Source organism: Rhodnius prolixus, unplaced genomic scaffold, assembly GCF_049639745.1.
Source record: "Rhodnius prolixus isolate KJV_2025 unplaced genomic scaffold, Rpr scaffold_2, whole genome shotgun sequence".
Lineage (NCBI taxonomy): Eukaryota > Metazoa > Arthropoda > Insecta > Hemiptera > Reduviidae > Rhodnius > Rhodnius prolixus.
This window is the reverse complement of record NW_027411592.1, coordinates 28014038-28020633: the sequence shown is the minus strand read 5'-3', so window position 1 is coordinate 28020633 and position 6596 is coordinate 28014038.

The following is a 6596-nucleotide window of genomic DNA, read 5'->3' as shown; positions in this document are numbered from 1 at the left end:
AGTTACCAAAGTAAGTGCGAGGTCTTAACTTGTGTTACCCAAGTTCCAGTTGGCAGATTAGTTGACAACCTCTTCAGGCATTGGTGTTTTTGGACTTTTTGTATAGATCTTTCCTCTTATGGGACGCCTCTTAATAAATCCAGATAATAAGAGAGCCTGCTATAGCAGGTTATATTTTGTAATATAAATATTTTATACTTCTTATGTAGCATAATTATATTTTCAATAATCAACCTGTCAAATTAGCAATTAGAATTGTATAACAAGAAACAATAAAACTGAACATGGTTTGACCATGAATAGACAAATACGCACACACTACAATCACGAAAGTAACTATTAGACCCACATGTGAAACTAGTCTGCAGGACTGCAGGGAAGACTGGACTAGTGTTTTTCTCCAAAAGAAGTTGTTTATTTATTAAATTCTTTAAATAACGTTATTTATACTTATCCAAAAGACCAATTGAATTCAAAATTTAGTTCAGAATTGTGGTAAGTTTATGGTAACAAAGCAGTGTTGACTCTTAACTTGTAACCAAGTAAGCACTAGTTGGCTGTTAAGAGGCAACCAATCATTCAAAGCGCGAAATCTATGTGGAAGAACAGAAACTAACTTTTACTTTCATTAATCACTAAACATATTACTAACTTCATACATTTGTAGCAATTAGCTATTAATACTACGTCCATATTATAATCAAAATTACTTGTTAATGCATTTGCTCGGTTTACTAATATCCTGCTCTCTCAAGTTGCATAATCATGTGCACGATTAATTATTTAATGCAATTAGAGAAAGTCAAAGCGTTCATTTCTGAGATAATCTCAAAAAATGAATATTCTATTGACTCGGTTTAAGAAATTCTCTTCAATCAGTAACACATTTAACCCTCCTTGCAAAATAAGTGACTGGACCTAACTACACTGAAATAGATTAGAGAATAGTCTCTTCTCCTATTTCCTCTGGAAAAACATTATTAATAAAAGTCATGTGTATTTAGTGTGCTACCCTTGTGATATTTTCTTGAAAATGATTAATAATAATTAGCTTTGCGGTAATGTCACTTGAGTGATTATTGTTTTCCCTCATTCGATTTCACAGTACACACATTTGTCAATGCAATCTCGAATACTAAAAAGCTCTCCTTTACATATTTGTCAAATAAGCAACTTTGAAAGTAACTGTGATGAAAGAAAGTAAACAGTAACCCTAATAGATTAAAGATTCATCAGAAGTAAACCTAAACAAAACATCACATGCAAAAAACATTCAATTACATAGACAGAAAACATTTATTAAATCTGATAACACTTACAAGAAAAATGAACAGTGGGTTCATTGTTGTTGTTTATAGATTTGATTAATGAACTGTTTAATGAAGTGTTAAAAACTAGTAGCAGTTTTATATATACAGATAGCTTAATTTCTGAAAGTAATGAAAGTGGTGGTAAAGTTCCCCACGCTGCCGGTCATTTTTGACAATAGTTACAGCGGCGAACGTGATCTATTTTCATAATTCAAAAAGAAATTCAAAGGACGTATGACTGAAGTGTAGTCGGCACTATTACTGTAAGGTACATTGCAGGAATAATACCAATCTCTGAAACAGGGAAGTGATGTGCCATGCCCTACTAGTAGCGGCGTGTAGCGAATATTTTACAGTATATGATTGGTGTTTACACATTTTTAATTTCATATTGCATTTTATATTAGATAAAAAAAAATTGCTTTTTTGTTTTTGAGCTAGGAGGCTTTGTATCATTAATCAAAAACTTTTCTGCAAACTGATGAATTAACTTCCGATGATGGACAAAAATCTGGTCAGGGATAAAAAATAAATGCGCGCTATGATGGATAAAGTTAACGATAATAATACCCAGCACTATAGAAAAAAACCAATTTCATTTTATATTTTCATTATAAAAGTTTTCATTACAAAGAATATTAAATTTAACTTTTTTCAGATGCGCTGCTGGCCTCCGGACAGTGTTTTCTTGTTTCAGACAACACTGTCTACATTCATAAGAAGCTTCTAGGAAGAGAAAATCTAAGTGCTAGCAGCTGGATTTGAAATCCCTTTCCTTAGAGCAGTATTGTGTACCAAGATATTTTAAAGCGGCATTCCTGGATAATCATTTCACATTTATGTTTAAGTCCCAGAATTTTTTATTGATCAGCGGTTCATTCTGGGGCACTTATTACGAAGAGCAACTATATTTTGAATCTATGATGGATTTTATACCAATAATAGAATTTTAATACGTGATTTTTCCTGTATTTCATATACATTTTTAGAAAAAATTGAATTTGATTGCTACAACTCCAGCACCCTGAGGGAGGTCACAGCTAAAACTGAGAAGAATGTTGGTTGCTTTGCATTTTGATTGTATTTTGAGTTGTGAAGATCATGTCTGTAAACCAATATTTAATATAATAGCTTATTATTATTAATAGCTTTAGTACTATCTCGGCGCACCATTCTGTTTTCAAGTGACAGCATTCTACCTTATTCGATTAGAGCAGGACATCGGCTTAATATGGATTAAGAGCAAGAGCATATATGGACAGCTCTGTCCACTGGGCAACTTGAACTCTTATTTGACCAAATATAATTTTAAGCGTAAAAAGGTACCTGCTTTAGTCATTTAAGCCTTGTCAATTCTGGTTTAACCACTGAACCAACCAAAACCTTCAAAGAATCCAATCTCTGTATTCTAAAATTCTTTTATTAATAGTTATTTTATGTCTACAATTACACTTCATCACACATACCCACAAAAGTCGCTCAAATCTTAACGGAACATTCAAACTTATCTTTTAACTTCTTAACAAAAACTTACAGTTTAAAATGTTAAGTATAAGGGTTGATTAAACGCCAAAAGGTACACAAATCAGCGAGTACCCAACATTTCATTAATATTTAAGTAATTCTACTGCATTAATTTTCATTAATAAGTTATTTTTTAGAATTTATTAGATGTCACAGACCCTTATGCTGGCCACTTCATTCATAATATTTTTTTGTTATAATTATGATAAATCACATGTATGTACATGCATGTTAAAGTAGAAAAAGACAAAGTTAGAGTAGGCTACTGTCTTGAATTCGTTTTACCGAAATATTCGTGAGCACAAATAACACACAGTTATAACAAGTAGATTATTCAACAACAATTATTGTAAACGTTTGTTTACCTATTATTATAAACGTTTGACTACTTCATAAAATAACAATTGCTTTAATCGAAGAATGAACTTAAACCGACGATTTTTATTTAAAAATAAAAATAAATAAATAAAATAAACAAAATCATTGATGTATGTTGGTGTAAGCATTTTCTAAAAAAGGTTTTGAATTTTTTAGCCTCATATTTTTTTTTATATTTTTTATAACGTTTTTCTTTTAAACCTGTAATTAGTAGTTTGATTATTATAAATAACTAGATATTACAGTCAATCTACAGTGCTACTTGAACATATATTTTGTAGACGAAAATTGCCAGCATAAGGGTCTGTGACATCTAATAAATTCTAAAAAATAACTTATTAATGAAAATTAATGCAGTAGAATTACTTAAATATTAATGAAATGTTGGGTACTCGCTGATTTGTGTACCTTTTGGCGTTTAATCAACCCTTATACTTAACATTTTAAACTGTAAGTTTTTGTTAAGGAGATTTTTGTACCTTTTGGATAGATTTTCCTTTTTGTCTATTTGGAATGTTACATATCTGCTTTACAGATTTTTTTAAAATTTGGAATAAGCAATTCTATCATTATAACCTGATAAGGTGGTAAGTCGGAACCATAACTACCACTGGAGAGATCTTTTTAAAGATTGATTATAGTTGCGGTGCCCCAAACCATCCTCAATAACAATTTTTTTGAAAAAGCGTTTTGAATAATATAGGAAGGTATTTGTACGTAAATAGCAAAATTAAACTGCGATTTCAGTACTTCCTTTTAAGAGGAGTAAGAAAAATAAATTGCGATTGCAGTACTTCTCCCTAAAAGGCAAAGAGGCAAAGATTTTTTAATCGACAATTCATTGATTTAAATCGGTTCACTCATTGATAATTTAAACGATTGCAGTACTTCCTCTTAGTAGATGCAAGAGCATGATAACACTTCACAGCAACGTAGAGGAGCTTTAACCACTTATTCGAGCTGAATTTTATCAAAATCGGACTAAGCGTTATAAAAATATTGGTAATAATAGTTTTAGAAAGGGCCTTATTTGGGTGGGGCGAACTCCCCTCCTTGTGAGACACTGCGTCGAGACTTTTAAAGTACAAATCTGTACAAAATTTCAATTCGAATGACACTTCATTCATGAAAATCGGTTCACGTGTTGATAATTTGAAACGATTGCTATACTTCCCCTTAACAAGTGTAAGAGCTGATCGCCGCTTTAATGTTACGTAGGGCAGCCCTAACCCTATCATCCTACCAAATTTTATCAAAATCGGGCCAAGATTTACAGAGTAATTAGTAATAATACTTTTGGAGGGGGCCTTACATTAAGGGGGCTAACTCCTCTCCCATTCGATGTACAGGGTCGAGACCCCCAAAAGGCACATCTACATAAAATTCCGAATCGAATGACACTTCATTCATGAAAATCGGTTCACGCGTTTAGGCGCTACGTTGTTTACAAAAAAGGTAACAAGAAGAACAAGAACAAGAACATTTTTTGGAAAAGCCGTTTTTGCTCATTTTCGGCAACTTTTTTCTCGAAAACTATTAGATCTGGGTTGTTGCAAAAAAATTACATCTATAAAGGAGGGTTTGCCCTTTATTTTAAAGAAAATTTGGGAATTTTATCTTTTATAGAAAAAGAGAAAAAAATTGTCAAAGTTGGGTGTTTTTCAACGTTACGCTTTTTCGTGCACTTTTTGTCGATCAACCCTTATACAACTGTCCTACCGGACAGTTTTAATCCACTAATACATCACCTTTCTTCCGTTATATTTTTTGATAATTTTTTAATGTTTAAAAGTAGATGTTTTATAGTGGTCTCATGAACTCCTCTCTAACGATGAGAGTGAATAAAACATTGCTGCTGCATTCTTGATTGTTTTCTGGAAATTAAATGTTATCGTTCATGCTTATTACATAATGTTGTTGAGTCTTACTTCCACATTACTAACAATATCCTGTTGCAAAAATATTTCATAAAAGTTAGCGCTTCAATGCTCTTTCCAAGCTATTGATTCACTTTTAAATTATTATTCAATTTAATTAATATCTACAATCATGATAAGCGATGTTTCCGTTTCCATAATAAATCTCTCGTGGAATCTAGTGGAGCTGGGATCATCCCACTTTATTACTTCACGACAGATTGAACTGAAAATAGCTCGGACACTAAAAAATTCTGGGAAAGAATCGATTACAGATGATGAAATAAAGAACCGAATCAATCCATGTTTTAGGATGCTCAGCTTGACTCCAATAAGACAGTGCTGAAAAAGTCTATAGCATGACAACATAAATAAGGGATAATAAATTGATGCCATGTGGAAAAGCAGTAGGCCCTCTGAATTTATTTTTTTTTAGCGGAAAAATAATAGATTTCTTCAAATATATCTTCAGATATGATAAGGTTTTACTCATCCTTCTGAGTAAAAGATGGCTCGCTGATTATCATTTAACAAGATAATAAATTTAATTCATTGTTTCACCTGAGTAACTTTGTTTATTCTTCTCATTCTGCGGAAATAAAAGTATTAAATAATTAGTATAACTACTCATTTTTTGTTTTTATAAAGATTCTCTGATATTCATTAAAATAATAAAATAATGTTTAAAATGTTAGTCACATAACTGGAAGTGAATTACAGTTTTTATTATCATCTGATGCTCATTAATTTATTAACGCTCATGATGAGTTTACGATGAATAATAATTAGGCAAATGTTTCAAGCGCTACAGTTTCACCAATTACAAAGCTACACAGTAAGCTCGGACTATTTCTCTAACTTGGTTTTGGAATTGCGAGGATTCTTCTGTTTTGTGAGCCCTACATCTAAAATGGTTTTTCTAATCTTCATACCTTTTATTTATTAATTAATTATTGTACTTAATAAGTATACAATATTATACAAGTTTTTTTATTTATTAAGAGATTCAAATAATAAGAGGTTGCTTGAGCCTTTAAGACTACAAATATTATTATTTAAATCCATCCTTAGTAAATGAGAAAAATAGTTGGTAACAAATACATTTCTCCGTAGAAGAACTACTAACTAGTACATTTCGCTTTCTACCAAAGGCTCATTGTGAATTAGACTCACTATATTGATGTAATAAACAAAGCCCTTTATGTATACTAATCAACAACTCAGCCTTATCGAACTCCATCGGCATACTGCACATTTAAAAAATATCATTTGCCAACCTAATCAGGTTTTTGTTTACTTTACAACGCCCTCCTCTTGGAGGGAATCCAGGCTTAGTTTTTTCAATATCCGTCTTTTATCTTTCTATATTTTACACTTCATTAGGATCAGTTTGAAATTTGAGAAAATAGTTAATCTCTTTAAATTGAAAGAAGAATTGAAGAAAGTTTAACATGACGAGAATAAAAAA